At 34.0% G+C, this 15,062-nt stretch overlaps 1 long non-coding RNA gene across 1 annotated transcript in view; it reads left to right on the top strand.

Annotated features, from left to right (window-relative positions):
- The window catches only part of LOC124978175 (uncharacterized), a 33,059-nt gene extending 26,549 nt beyond the window's left edge, over positions 1 to 6,510 (top strand). The window contains exons 2-3 of the long non-coding RNA XR_007107332.1: positions 4,846 to 4,939; positions 6,398 to 6,510. This is a non-coding gene — a long non-coding RNA (uncharacterized LOC124978175). The remainder of the gene's footprint in view (positions 1 to 4,845; positions 4,940 to 6,397) is intronic.
- The last annotated feature ends 8,552 nt before the right edge of the window (positions 6,511 to 15,062 follow it).

The following is a 15,062-nucleotide window of genomic DNA, read 5'->3' as shown; positions in this document are numbered from 1 at the left end:
GAAAAGGCCAATACCAACAGTCACATCACGTTGACAATATGTGCCCTTCATGTGAGATGATGTAAACAGCACTTCACTGCTGACATTTCCCACCCCACAACCCACAACTACAACTTATCATGAGAAGAACATGAGAAAAAATTCAGTGACATGAAAGACATTCTGGTGCTCCTCAAAACCCTCAAATTCCTCAAAAATGACAGAAGTCCATGAAACTGTCACAGTCACATTGAATCCAAGTAGACCTGGCAACTAAATGTCATGCATTCTTTCAGGGAATCCCAGGACAGAAAAAGCATATTAAGTTAAAATGAAGAAAGTCTAAGCAAATTATGGACATTAGTTAATAATCATGCATTAATATCATTTCATTATTATAACAAGTGTATCATAATAATGTACAATTAAAGTGGGAAAACTGGATGCAGGATATATGGGAACTCTCTACAGTAGTGTTCCAATTTTTTGGTAGATCTAAACTGTTCTAAAACATAAGCTATATTGAAAATATAATAAACCCTTCTAAACCCTATCAATTCTATCCCTGTATATATAACCCATAGAAGCATACACATATACAATACAGGTAGAGTAATGTTTATAGGATCACTATTGTGAACAAGGTAGAACTAGAAATAACTGAAAAATATTTCAATTATGTAATGAATATATATATAATATTTTGTTATATTTATGGTGAAACTCTTAGATAAACCTTGAGAATAACAAAGGAGTGCTGTCTTATCTTTTGAATTGAAATTCTATTTTCAGTTGAAATTCCTTAAATGGTGGTGGGACATGACAACAAACAGAAAAAAGAAATGATGGTGGTTTACAGAGTTGCACAAGATTAGGGAGGGTGACCCAGCGATCCTCTTTTTCTTGCAAGGACATAACAGCACCATAGGGACACCTCCTCTCATAAACGTCGGACAACTAAAGGTCCCCTTGTAGTGACAGTCAACTAAGTCATCATCTTTCAAAGTGTTTACACAACTCCTGTTACTTATACCACAAACCTGGGCTGTTTGTAATAAATCCTGAGTATCTTTCATCAGCAAAAATACTTAATAAAGCTACTTGAGAAATGGCTCAGCCTATTAACAATCTTGGCTCTGGGCTGGTTCCCAGGGAGAACTACACTTAGAGAATCAGAGGTAGATATAGGATAACAGAGACTGCAAAACAGTTTAGAGACAGCTCTGTCCTTGTCTAGATTAAGGTTGTCTTGTTCCTATACCTACTCACCTGTTAGAAATAAGATGAACCCTATAAACAAAGGGTAAAAGCATTCTAAGAATCAACATGTAAGCACATGTGATACTTGGAATTAATAAAAAATTATTAGGCACACAAAAATTAAGATCGAGAGAAAACAAAAAAACAAATGACCCAGTTATTGGAGTTACCAGCCGTGACTTCAAAATTTGATACGTTCTAGAAAAATGGGTGATGTGGTAGATAATTCTTTCCCAGAGAATTGGAGCCACTAAAATAGAATGAAATGGACTCTCTAAACCTAAAACAAAAAAACAAAAAAACAAAAAAACATAGAAACAAAAACTATATAATTGAAATTGAAAATTCAATAGATGAGTTAAATTATAATCTTCAGAGATGAATGGACAAGTGGAAGACGAGCTCTTGAAAAGTTACAACCTGAACAAAATTGTGATGAAAACATCAAAGGCCCTAACAGTTATGTAAGGTTGGTGAAAAATGCAATGTATTTGAAGTCTCATAAGTATGGAAGAGTCAGAATGGAGAAGAAGTGATATGTCAGAAGAAATGGAGAATCTCTCACAACTAAAGAAAAATACTAGCTCATAAATGTGTTAACTTACAAATTCTTCTTCAACCCCCCCAACAAATATAAAAATAATCACACTTAACTGCATTAGAGTACTACTGCCAATTTTTTATGTCAAAAAGCAAACACTATGAACAGCCAGAGGGGAAGGAGAAAGTTCATTGCTTCATGTCAGCAACAATCTGCAACAAACATGGCAACAGAAATAAGGAATACTAGGAGAGAGTGGAATCTCTGTATTATTAGTTCTTAAGATGATGCAATAAAGTTACTTAAAAGTCACAACCAAATATAGCATTTGTAGATGTATGAAAAGTGAAAATTTCTCATCAGTAAATTCACACTGAAGTAAATGCTAAAAGGAAATTTTTTCAGGCGTTGGGAGTAATCTGAAAAGGTTAGTAGAAATACATCAAAGAATAAGAAGCAATAGTAAGGGTAAATGTAGAGGCATATACTAATCTACGAAACTATACCACAAAGCTAAAATATAACTATAATAATAATGAGAAGGTGAAGGAAGATCAATGATGAACTATAATAGTTACAAAACAGAAAAGTGATTGATAAAGACATTAGGAATTAAAAGAAAAATAGAACTTTCACTGTTTATACATTACATGATTATTTATGAAGAAATCCAAACTAATCCAGAAAGTGGACCTTAAACTTAAGTACATTTAGTATTTTTTAAATATGTCAGTATATGAAAGTAAATCATATTCCACATACCAGGACCTAAAATTTAGAAAATTATGTGTAACAAGATATTATTATGATAGCATAAGAATGTGAGGCATAGAAATAAATCCTTTTAAAAAAGTGTGAATGTTTTACATATGAAACTTAAATTTGACTGAGAGAAACTAAGAGAGCCTCTATGGTGTGTTTACCATGTTCAATATTTGGACAGTATCATAAATTTATCAGTTCTTCACCAGTGGGATTCAATGGAGTAACAATAAATATTTTCAGATGGTTTCGAGTGTTTTGCATATGTGCATCTTCCTTTTTCTTTCTGGTTTTGTGCATGTGTGTAAACTGATAAATTCATCTTCAAATGTACATGGAAATGAAAAGGACCAAAATAACCAGCATAATCTTAAAGAATAACAAAATTGGACAAGTTACTGTATCAGATATCATGACTTAAGGAAAGGCTAAGAGTGAAGAACATGTGGCACTAGAGTCAGTACAGACTTGTAGATCAATGAAGCATCATGGAATCAGGAGACATTGACGGGTCCATCATTACCTGATTTTTTACAAAAGCTATTCTGAAGTGCTCTAAGGAAGGTTTTGGTTTGTTTTACTTTGTTTCATTGAAATAAACAGAGTCAAATCAATTGGAAAATTAAAAGTCCATATGGGAAATAAAGAAATGAATCTTGACAACATTAAAAGGAAGAACTTCTGTTTATCAAAAGACACTATAGTAGAGTAAAAATCAGGTCACTGTGTGGGCAAAAATATCTCTTATATACCTAAAATAGACTTATATTGCAAAATACACAAAAAAATCTACCCAAAGACAGCCCAAAATAATAAAAGTAAGCAACATATCTTGAAGACATATCACAAAAGAGAGTAGATGAAGGCCAACAGGCATGTGAAAAAAAAAATTCAGTGTTATAATAAATAATGCAAATTAAACCCACACAATCTACAGAAGATCTTAAATGAGAAAACATTGACCAAGCCAAATGTTTATAGAATGTGGACACAGGACTTTTCACCCTTTATTAGTGGACATGTCATTTAGCAAAATCATTTTGGAAAATCTTTTGGCAAACTGTACTAAAGCTAAAAACACACATATTTGCTTATATATACTTCCTGCTCCAAGTTATATGCTCACAAAATTGCTTACATATGACTAACTAACATCATTTACAAGAAGGTTCACAGTAGCTTTATTTGTAATAACCTTAAACTAAAAGCCACTCAAAATGACTACTAACAGTCAAATGGATAAACACATTCTGGTAGATCCCAATAATGGGTTAGTATTCAACAGTGAGAGTGAGCAAACTGTCATACAGAAGGTGGATGAATCTCAGGAACACAAGATTGAGCACAGGAAGCCATACACAAGGGATGACATACAGTATTATGCAGATTGTATAAAACTCAAAACAGGCAAAATAAATCCAACATTAGAAAGGAGGACAGAGGCCACCCTTGGAATGGGATTATTGGGAGGAGGCATCAAGAGTGTTGGTGTGCACGTGTTTTCTTACTTGAACTGCAAGGTAGTTGCATGTTAATTTAGCAATATTAAGATTTTGTATAGGTGTGTTAAATTTCAATCAAATCTTGTTAAAAAAAAATGTGTCCAATTCATTGTTACTAACCCAATTTGAGGTACATTTTATTCCTGCCAGGTATATTCAGCAATAGAGAAGGAAAAAGTATGTTTTTTCAGGTAAAGTACTAACAGACCTGTTAGAAATAAGATTTCTGTGTATAAATCCACTTGAGGCAGTGAACCCCACTCATTGGTCCTTGGACCCTTGGGATTCATAAAGGCCATTTGGCAAGGCTGTAATGGACATGGCCGGAATTCTACTAGTAATGTGATTAGGCACCAGCCAGAGAGCTCAGAGGTAGCCTCACCTTCTGCTCCAGAGACCGGGTTCCCCAGACAGTTACAGGAAGCAAAGAAAGGAGGGGAAAGAAGGTGTTGTCTTTGTTGAGGAGAGCATCTCTGTGGGAACTTTAGCTCAGGGACTCCATGCCTCTGCTTGCTAACAATAAATCAGCTTACCCTGACATGCATGCTTTGCCACCCACAAGTGTGCCCCAAGCCCTTTTATGAGTAACACTCAGACGGATAGAAAGCTATGGCCACTTCATCAGTGGTGGATGAGCTGCCAGCTTGGTTGGAAACACGGTAGCAATTCAGAGGAGGCACAGAAACAACAACAACAACAACAAAAAATAAGTAAATAATTACCATGGTTGGAATTTGCCTTGACACATGTTAACACTCCATTATCATGCAAAGTGACATAGGAGAATGTTTCTTGCTCTAGACAGGAAGAAAACTGGCTGATGGTTTAGAAAACCTAGAATATATAAGCCTTGTACTCCAGTAAGCAGGCTTATCCTGGGATGAAGTCATACTTTGTAAGTATCCATTGTCTCGTTTTCTCATCCTCATAAACAGATAGATCTTGTCTTTCTGTGAGGGGAAGTAGCATGATGAATTTGGATAAACCAGTAGATTAAAACAAAACAAAAACCTGGTTGAATCCTGCTGTGGGTGAAGAACCCCAAACTTCCATGTTAACCACTGCCTTTCCAGTATGCTATATGGTTCTGGAGGATCCAAGAAGCAATCAGCATTGTCCACTACCTGAAATAGACTCACACGCAGAAACCTCTTTGTTAAATTTACCTATTATATTTGCCCTCCAAAACCATACTTTTCTCTTTGAACTAGGTAGGAATATAAAGTATACTGCAAATGGTCAGGACTCCCTAGCCTAAACCTTAAGATTTTTTCATTTACGAAATAGCAAAACTAATTACACAGGAATGAACTCATCTCACAATGGTTGTGAGTAGAAATGAGATAATAAATGTGGGAATATTTTTAAACTGGAAGCAACAATAAAACCATTAGAAATTAAAAGCATATAAAACCAGAAATTTTCATTTTTATCAATTTAAGTTCATTTTGACTTCCATGTAGATATCTCTATAGCTGTCATGAACTACAAAGGAAAAAATGGCAGCACACTTTTGATATCACTTGGAGACACTCCTTGAATTCCTCAAAGCACTTTTCATGGTGTCTAGTATATAAGTAATGCTCAGCAGATATTAGGTGTCAGTATTTATTGAATCAAAGTTTAAATTAAATTTTAAAACATCTTCTTTTATTAGACAGATGTTATTTGACCTGCAATACTGAAAGAGTTAGAAAATTGAATTTAAATACCTACTTTGGAAGAAAGTGCTACAAGAAATTAGCTTCATGGAAAAAACTTTGTCCCTTCATCACCTTGAATTGAGTTGTGCAGATTGTCTATATTTCTTATCAACGTCCTGTGTTTTACCCATTAGAAAAGAAAAAAAAAAAAAAAGAACACTTCTTTTCTGAAGAAAGTTTCTTCTCTGAAGAAACTTTTTTGCATGATTATAAGGTAATATTTTTGGTACTCAAGAATCATGGAAAATTTGATGAATTTTAAAATGACAGCAATAGTGATCTATTGTTTATTAAGATGATTGTGGCAAAAAATCTACCCTCTTACCACTCTCCTATGTTGCTCTCCTTAATTACTCCCCTTCCACCCATCACTGAAAGACAAATGCTAACTTGCTGGTTTAGGGTAAATAACTGAAGCCTGAAGACAGAGAATTTTGTGTGTTTTGATAAAAGTTAAAAATAATCATTCCTAGAATTCTTGTATTATAGGTGTTATCAGTTCAGACCTGAGAATTTTGTTTAGAGAGGATAATTGACACCTGGCCTTGGACTTCTTTAAAAACTGACTGTCACAGGACATGTACTTTTTATTTCTATCATCAAATTCCTATGTATTGATCATACTAGATGTTTTCCATTTGTCCCTCCAGATTCACTCTCCACCCTTCTCCATTCCTTGCTGTGTTCCTAGAAAGCAAAATTATATGAACTCATTCAACTGGAATCCCTCATCTTCTAGCTTGCTCTGGGAATCGTCATGGATATCATTGACAGGAAATTGAAAAGTGGGAATAGAGTGAAATAAAAATGTTGGGAACTTCTTCACAAGCCTTCAATATGTTAGCTCACAGGTTGGTATGGAGTGTGATTTCCATGATCAAGGCACCTGTTAGGTACCTATCCTACCACTGTTTATCTGGACCCCAATGACCAATTGCTCCCTTTTTTCTTTGATTTTAGAAGTACAAACATTTATGTCTATTTTTAGCATGATAATACTTCACAATCATTTGTGATCATTTCTTTCATTATATTTGCCTCCATGTCATTAGAATTCCCTCAATGAGCATATCTCTTTCTTGTTGAGACTCTGACCCTATCTGTGTAATACACTGGGTATTATAAAAGATTGAGAATATGCCAGAAAAATGAGACTTAAGAGACATCCCTAGATAATTTAAAACTCACAAATAAAATGTCAAGGAACAGTACATATTATTCAATGCAAATGTATTAGTTCAAAAATCGAGAGGTCACAAACACAGGAATCATTAGAAAGACTATTCTTTAGATCTCCTTCAGAATAATAATATTATTCAGGAAAGTCTTCCCTGACTTTTAAACAGAAAATCAAACTATCAGATTTTTTAATGGCATGGGAACATGTGCAATTTGATCTGTAGTTGAGATTTTACATGTGTTTATTTGATCATTTAATTCACATTGGTTTTGCCATTGGATAAGTTCTCTAGAAAAAAGAGAATGTCTGCTTTTTAAATTTTTCTTCTTATAACCATAACTCCCACACACTATACACCAGTACAGTGACATTAAATCTCTCTCTGAGGACTCTTTTGGTGTAGATGTGTGCATACATGTGTATACATGCACATATCTTTCTGTATCGATGTGTGTATAGATGTTAATGTATACACACATACATACCTACAAAAAGTTTTATCTTTTTGACCAAGATCTTCTTAGGAGTAGATGGATCAATAGTAAGTGACTTCTGGTCCTTATCCAAATCATAATTACAGAATCATTAAAGATAAGACCTTTGGGTCAAATGTGGAGTCACATGGTTGATTTCACCACAGAGTGAGTCCTAAGGACAACTTCAAACCCCTGCTTTAGCTGATGACCTGACATACTCTAAAGCTCAGTCATTCGGTGCACTTTCTGCCAGGGGCACAGGTTCCCTGGGATATGGTTGTTTATGGTCTAAGCAGTCAATGGTCCTCAAACTTTGTGCATCAGAGTCACAAAAGCTTGTTAAACTCAAATTGCTCATCCCCACCTCCAGAGTTACTGATCCAGAAGATTTGAGCAGGGTGCAGAAGTTCCCTGACCTCCCATGTCCATGCTTCACATCTTGGATCAAATGCAATTTACCTTCTGTATTTAGAAGTTCCACATCTGTGGATTCAACCAATCTCAGATGAGATGGTTTAGAAGGAAATATTCCAAGTCTGTTGGACATGTACAGTCTTTTCCCTTGTCATTATTCCTAACTAATTCAGCACAACGACTTACAGAGCATTTAGATTTCATTAGGTATTGTAAGTAATCTAGAGATGATTTGAAGTTTGTAGAAGAATGGGTCTAGGTTCTATACAAGTACTTTGACATTTTATAAGAAGGGACTTGACCTTTTGTGGATTTTGACAACTGCATTAAGGGAGCCTTCATCCTCAGAACTCCCAATGGATGTTTCTGTATAACTAACATAATTTCTATTCTCAACATTTCTGTATTTCTAACTTAATCTGTTATTTTGATCCTGATTCAGGGTCTTTGTTCTTGAAAAAGTTCAGCTAATATTCAAGTTCAGCTAAAACATATGCAGAAATTTCAACATGGTAGGGCCATTTTAGGTATTTGAGATTCATCAGTCAATAAAGTAAACAAACACAAAACTTTCTGCCCTTATGGACCTTATATTTAGTTTATGCTCAGCAATACCCAAAATGCATTTTATGCTTAATTTGAAGTGTTTTCCCAATAGTTTTTTTTAAGTTATATCAACCTTATTTTATATAATTCACTCACTGTCTACTCATACATTTATTAGAAAAAAGAAGATACATATTGCAATGGCATAAATGTATTTTCTGTACTGAAAAAATATCCCATGACAGACTGATATATAATACATTAGTTCAATATTTTTTGAATTATATTCACATCTTTTATTACTATTATTTTTGTTTTCCTATGGATATTCAGTAACACCAAACACAATGTTAACATTTCTCTGCCTCGTATGAAAAAATTAGCCCAAAGTGAAATACCTCAGTCCTTCTTTGATGCTAAACATTAAGCATATTATGAAAAGGCCTACATAAACTGCCTTGGAAAATAAATGACTGGAGACTTTTCAAGTTGCTCTATTGAAAACTTGGGTTAAACACTAACTGCTGTATTTATTTCCAATGTGATTAAAAATGGTGAGATCAAGAAAATTATCTTGATATTTTTGTTCACATTTCTTTTCTGTTTTCATCTTCACACATAGATAAGTGAAATTTTACACTTCTGCATATGTATTTACTTTATTGGACATTATGTTAAGCCCATTATAAAATATGATTTATAATGTTTTAGGAAAGTTGATTACCAGATGACTAGAACCAAGTACCACATACTTTTTCTCATATGAAAAGTGAAAAAATAATTGACCTGAAAGTTGGATACTATTTACGGGGGATTGGAAAGTTTGTGTTTGGGGTTGGTGGAGGGTGGGAAAAGGAAGATTGGATGTATCAGTGCACATTTTGTGCATTTATGGAAATATCACACTGAACCTTATTAATACCTATAATATGTGCTAAATTAATCTTCATTAGTCATTTATTAAAGCTTAGATGTACTCATTTGTATTAAGTAGCACCATAATTTCATAATGTAGTAACAATAGTCTATAGATTGCTCTTTGCCAAATGATTGATGGAGGGAACAAGATAGGGAAGTTGGCTGATAACAGTATCAGAATCAAAAAGTAAATTGTGTTTAAGACATGAAGGCTGTCTTTACAAACTTTGCTAGAGTTTAAACCGTGACATTAGTATCAGATAGCTTGAGTGCCTGTGTTCTACCATTAAGTAACCAAGTAATTTTGGGTACTTCCTGAACCTCTGAGATTTCCAATTTGCTTATCTGTAAAATTTACTGGATAAAAACACTTCAAAGAATAGTTTGTGCTAAATAAACTAAAAATTCCTAGGCAGAAGCTATTACATAATTTTGTAATAAATGTTATTTATACAAGTATGGACAAACATTCATTACAGACTACTAAATTTATTGAAAGTGGGGAAATAGAGAATAAATAGGAAGCAGACACAGAGCACAGTAAAATGTTTCAGGCCAGTGTTGCTCCTGTGTGGAATGAATTATCAGTTTGAAGTGATGCTCCAAGAAACACCATTCAGGTTCAAATGCATTTAGAAAACATTACATCTCCGTTCTGGATTCTAATTTGCGTATCAGTGTCCTTCATAAATTCTGAAAAATTGTTTCAAGTATCTTTCGGTTCTTCTTAAACTTGCTAAATATGGATCTTGTGCAATAACAATTACATACAACAGTACTTTTGTAAAACATACTGGTCACATATCACCACTTTATTGAGTGGTATAAGGAAAAGAAAGATAAGTTAATAGAGGTTAGAGATAAAACACAGAAACTGTACAAGTGGAAGTCCATCCCGAGTTGAAAAGCATCACATCACTGTTACTTTTCTTTGATTTAAACAGCAAAGGCAGTCTTTCAATAATTTAAAAAACTAGAAAGCAGACGATATTATAAGCAATGACATGTGTCTGATATGGTAGGAAATAATAGTGTCAGCACATTTCACCTGGTAATTGGTTGTCATTGTGCGTAGTCACAGCAAATGGGTCTTTTGCTCCTAATTTACACACTCTTTTTTGCTTAATTATGTTGTGTATTTACATTTCACATTATCTTTGTTAGCACGGGGAAATCCAGCTGGTGACCTAGCAGGAAGTCCCTTGAAGCCATAACTCTTAATTACCTTCCCTGGAGCCAGAGTGCTTAGAATTGAGAGGTAGTCAGATTGGTTCTAAGGCGGGTGCTTCACAAAGCACACAGATGTACCAGCCCTGGTGTTTTGATCTGGAAGTCCTTGATCAATATTTTATAGCAACTCGCACAGACTGTGAGGTCCAATAGAGACGGGTGCAAATATGAGCTCTTGACTGACCAACTTGCATGACTTGGACCAGTTTTTGATCTTTCTCTGCCTCAGTTTGTTCAATAGTAAAATGGAGAAATAATAATACCCAAACCTACTTGAGAAAAATATAAACGTGGGAATACGTATGAAGTTTCTTAAACAGCATACTAATTAAAGACTGGCTCTATTTTTCTAAGTATGATAATTTCCTTATATGTGAGAAGTGATTATATGTTACCCCCAAATTATTATTGTGTATAATGAACAGTATTCATTAATAATAAGCAAATGGTTGATGTTCTTATCTGAATGATTTGTCAATTTGATATTTTCTATCGCCATTAAAAATACCATTGTATTAGCTTTCTATAAATGTTTAATTTTAAAAATATTTCTTTTCAGTATGCTGAGTACAATCTTTAAAAACATTTGTACAATGCTTTAAAGATTTTAATATATTAAATAAACCATTCAAATGAATACCAACACATTCAAAAACATGATCAACTCTCATGATTATTGAAAATTAAATTTCAACAAATTTATTTTGACATAAAAGTACATGAGGAGTCTCAATAAATCAAAAGAGTCAAGGTTGAAAAATGTGAGTATCTTCTAATGGAATTTAAATGCTGTAAGGGTAGTCAAAAACAAAATAGATGCTCTTCAATTTAAAATGGAGTAATATCCCATCAAATTGAAAATATCAGAAGCCAGATATATTAAAATACCTAACCTATCAGACATCATATCTTAGCCTTGCCTGTCTTAAAAGTGCTCAGAAATTTACATTAGCCTAGTTTGGCAAATCATCTGACGCAAATCCTATTTTATAATAGTGTGTTGAGTCTCTTGAGTAAGTTATTAAATACCTTACTGAAAGTGAAAAACAGAATGTTTGTATGTGTATGTTTTTGCATCATTATGTAGTAAAAAAATCCCTTGTTGAAACATTTTAAGTCAGAAGTATTTATGTCCTATCTAATGTAATAGAGGACCTGCCTTCTGAAAATGATTCCATGTACCTCCTTTAAAATAAACATCATAATTGTTTTGGTTTATTGACTCTTACTCTATGTGTCCAAGAATTGTTCCAGTGGGTGCAGTGATTGCATGCTTTATGCCATTGGCATCTCACAGAAATTTTATAGAATAAGTACTATAATGTCACAGAAGAGGTGTCTCCGTAGAAGTTCCCAAAGGGGAGAGAAATTGGAAGCAGGACCAGTGGGGTTCTTGGCATATGTAGTGAAAAAGAATTTCAGGATACACAGGTTCATGTAGGAATACTCAGTAAATAAACATTCAAGGGAGAATGCTTAGTATCTACAGAGTAAGAAGCCCCTCCTTGGATTCAGGGGTCCAAAATTCATAGAAGGGCTATAGTTAGGCGCCAGACTGGAAGCGGAGGCAGGGTGGAACCAAAGGATTTCCCTGAACTTGCATTATTTCCCTCATTTTATAAGGGTACACGTCAAGGGTCTGTCATTCAAGATTTACAGCTGTGCTTTCTACATCTCAATGGTTCATGGGCATTTCCTTTGAGACTCAGTCAATCTCTCTTTATCCTAATTCTTTATCTCATCATCACTAATTTTCAGATAAGAAAACTGAGGGAAAAACAAAAGTGGAAATTACCTCAAGTTGGCCTTCCTGTCTTTATTGTGGAGAAGGCAGATGCAACAGTAGACACAAGAGCATTTCAGAATTTTTGTGGTCTAGTTATAAATCTCCATTTCCCTGGAGGTTTTTATGGGTGGTCATCTGTCTACTGATGGATCAGAGCAATTTCCACAGTTGATTTCCTCTGTTGATTTGGTGAGGAGTGATCCTACCACCACTTGTGGTTGCAAATTTTATATTGTTTATCTGAAGTGATTTATGATATATTCCTTCTGCCTCAAGAAAACATGTCTGAATTAAAAAGGGGTGAATTTGAAATGAAGAGAGAAAAGAGAAATGGACACATTAATTTAACTTCTCCTCTGGTTTTTATGCTTGTGTGATGGTACCTATTATCTCTCATCCTTTTTGGATAATTAAAGTTGGATTTTTGCAATAAGCAATTAGAAGAGTTCATCAAGTTTAAGTCAAGGAGGTTTTGCATGGCTGGTTAGTTGTAAAGGCAGGAATCAAATGGAGGTCAGTTAATGCAAAACCCTCTTGTTGACTAGAAACCTGAACACAGTTTGACAAAGAAAATTTTTCAACCATCTTTTTTTTTTTTTTTTGGTATCAGGGATTGAATGCAGGAGGACCTAACCACTGAGCAACATCCCCAGTTCTTTAAAAAAATTTTTTTAATCTTTTAATTTTGAGAAAACTTCTCACTAAGTTGCTTAGGGTCTCGCTAAGTTGCTGAGGCTGACTTTTGTGATTTTCCTCAGACTCAGTCTCTTGAGTTTCTGGGATTACAGATGTGTGCCACCATACCCAGCTCACCAATCGTTTTAAAAAAGCTATTTGTTTTCTTCTTACTGATTTGCTTGTATTTTATATTTTGTGTACGAATCTCTTATCACATATGTGCTTTGCAAATATTTGTCCCAACCTACAGGTTGTCTTCTCTCTATTGATTTTATCCTTTGCTGAGTTTTTCAGTGTGATGCAATCCCATTTGTCTACTTTTGCTTCTATTGCCCATTCTTCTAGGATCAAGTCTAAAAGTTCATGGCCTAGACAAAGATTGAGTAGCTTTTCTCTTGTTTTCTTCTAATAGTTTTAGATTTTCAAACCATATACATTATTCTTTATTATGAGATCATTTTTATAAATTCTGTGTGATAAAAGTGCAGTCATTTTTCAATATATATAGATATCTAATTTTCCCAACACTACTTATTAAAAACACTGTCCTTTCCTGGTTGTATGTTCCTGTTACCTTTGTTGAAAATCAATTGACCATAAACATGTGCGTTCCTTTCTGGGCTCTCTGTTCTGTTCCATTCATCTATATGTCTGTTTTTATGCAAGGGCCTTTCTGTTTTGATTACTATAGTTTTGCAAGAAAACAGCTACCCCGATTAATAAATTACCAAAGGACCTAAATAGGCACGACTCAAAAAAAGATATACAAATGGTCAGTGGATAACACTCTATCATAAATCATCAGGAAAATACAAACTAAAGTCAAAATTAAATAACACCTCACTCCAACCAGAATGATTATAATGAAAAGGACAAAAGGTAAAAAGTGGGTAGAGGAAAACAATCCCTTGAACATGGTTGGTTGAAATGGAAATGATTACATACATCATGGAAAACTTCATAGAATTTTCTATGCAAATACCAGAAATAGAACTTCCATTTGATCCATCCCATGGATGCCACCTATGAGTATACATTCAAGCTTTTAAAATCCATATGTCAAAGAGATATCTGGATTCCCATGCTCATTGCAACATTGTTTACAATAACTAAGACATGAAATCAAATTAAGTTTCCATCAATGGATGAATGAATAAAGAAACATGATACTTAACCACCATGGAATATTAGTTAGCCCTAAAAAAGAAGAAATTCTGTCATCTATGACAATATGAAGGAAACTAGAGGACATTTTGTAAGTGGAACAAGCCAGGCACAGAAAAAGAAATATGGCATGATCTTTTATCTAGGTAGAATCTGAATAAAATCAAATTAATAGAAGCAGAATGGTAGACCATTGGTTGCCAGAAATTGGAGAATGGAGGTGTAACAGGAGATGTTGATCAAAATAATCAAAGTTTCAGTTAGACAGGAGGAAGATTTTTTGAGATTTACCATATAGCATAGTGACTGCACTTAATAATAATGTATGTTTCAAAATTGATAAGAGAATCAATCTCAAATGTTCTCACCAATAAAAAGAATAAGAATTGGTGGTGAGGAGTATGTTAATCATATTGATTTAATCATTCCTTGTAGTATACATATATCATAACACCACAATGTAACTTGTAAATAGGTACTATTATAATTGGTCAGTTAAAAATTAAAAAAAAAAAATTAAATAGTCAAGAGCATGAGCGAGATAAATATCTTTGAAGGATTATTAGCCCTAAATAATGCAGTAATAAGAGGAAAAAAAATGTGGCCTTTAACTTTGAATATCAATTACTACTTTCAAATTAAGTCCTTTTAAAATGGTTGAATTTGATTTTCATAGCAGATTATTGAGTAAGCAGCCCAATCAAGTGGCTTTTCCCAACCATTTCATCAGTTGTGATGATAAAGAGGAGATAAGCACATAGTTTTAAATTCTCTTGTTAGAGATTATAGTCCTAGACTGATGGTGTCCATGTGCATTTCATGAATAGAAGTTAAAAGTGGGTGTGTTACAAAACAAGTAGGTAAACAGCTATCGTTTCTCCGAGCTGTAAAAAATAATATTCCACAATTTATTTATTCATTCA

Source organism: Sciurus carolinensis, chromosome 2 (assembly GCF_902686445.1).
Source record: "Sciurus carolinensis chromosome 2, mSciCar1.2, whole genome shotgun sequence".
In the NCBI taxonomy this organism is placed as follows: domain Eukaryota; kingdom Metazoa; phylum Chordata; class Mammalia; order Rodentia; family Sciuridae; genus Sciurus; species Sciurus carolinensis.
The sequence above is the reverse complement of the archived record's forward strand: the minus strand, read 5'-3'. Positions and strand labels throughout refer to the sequence as shown.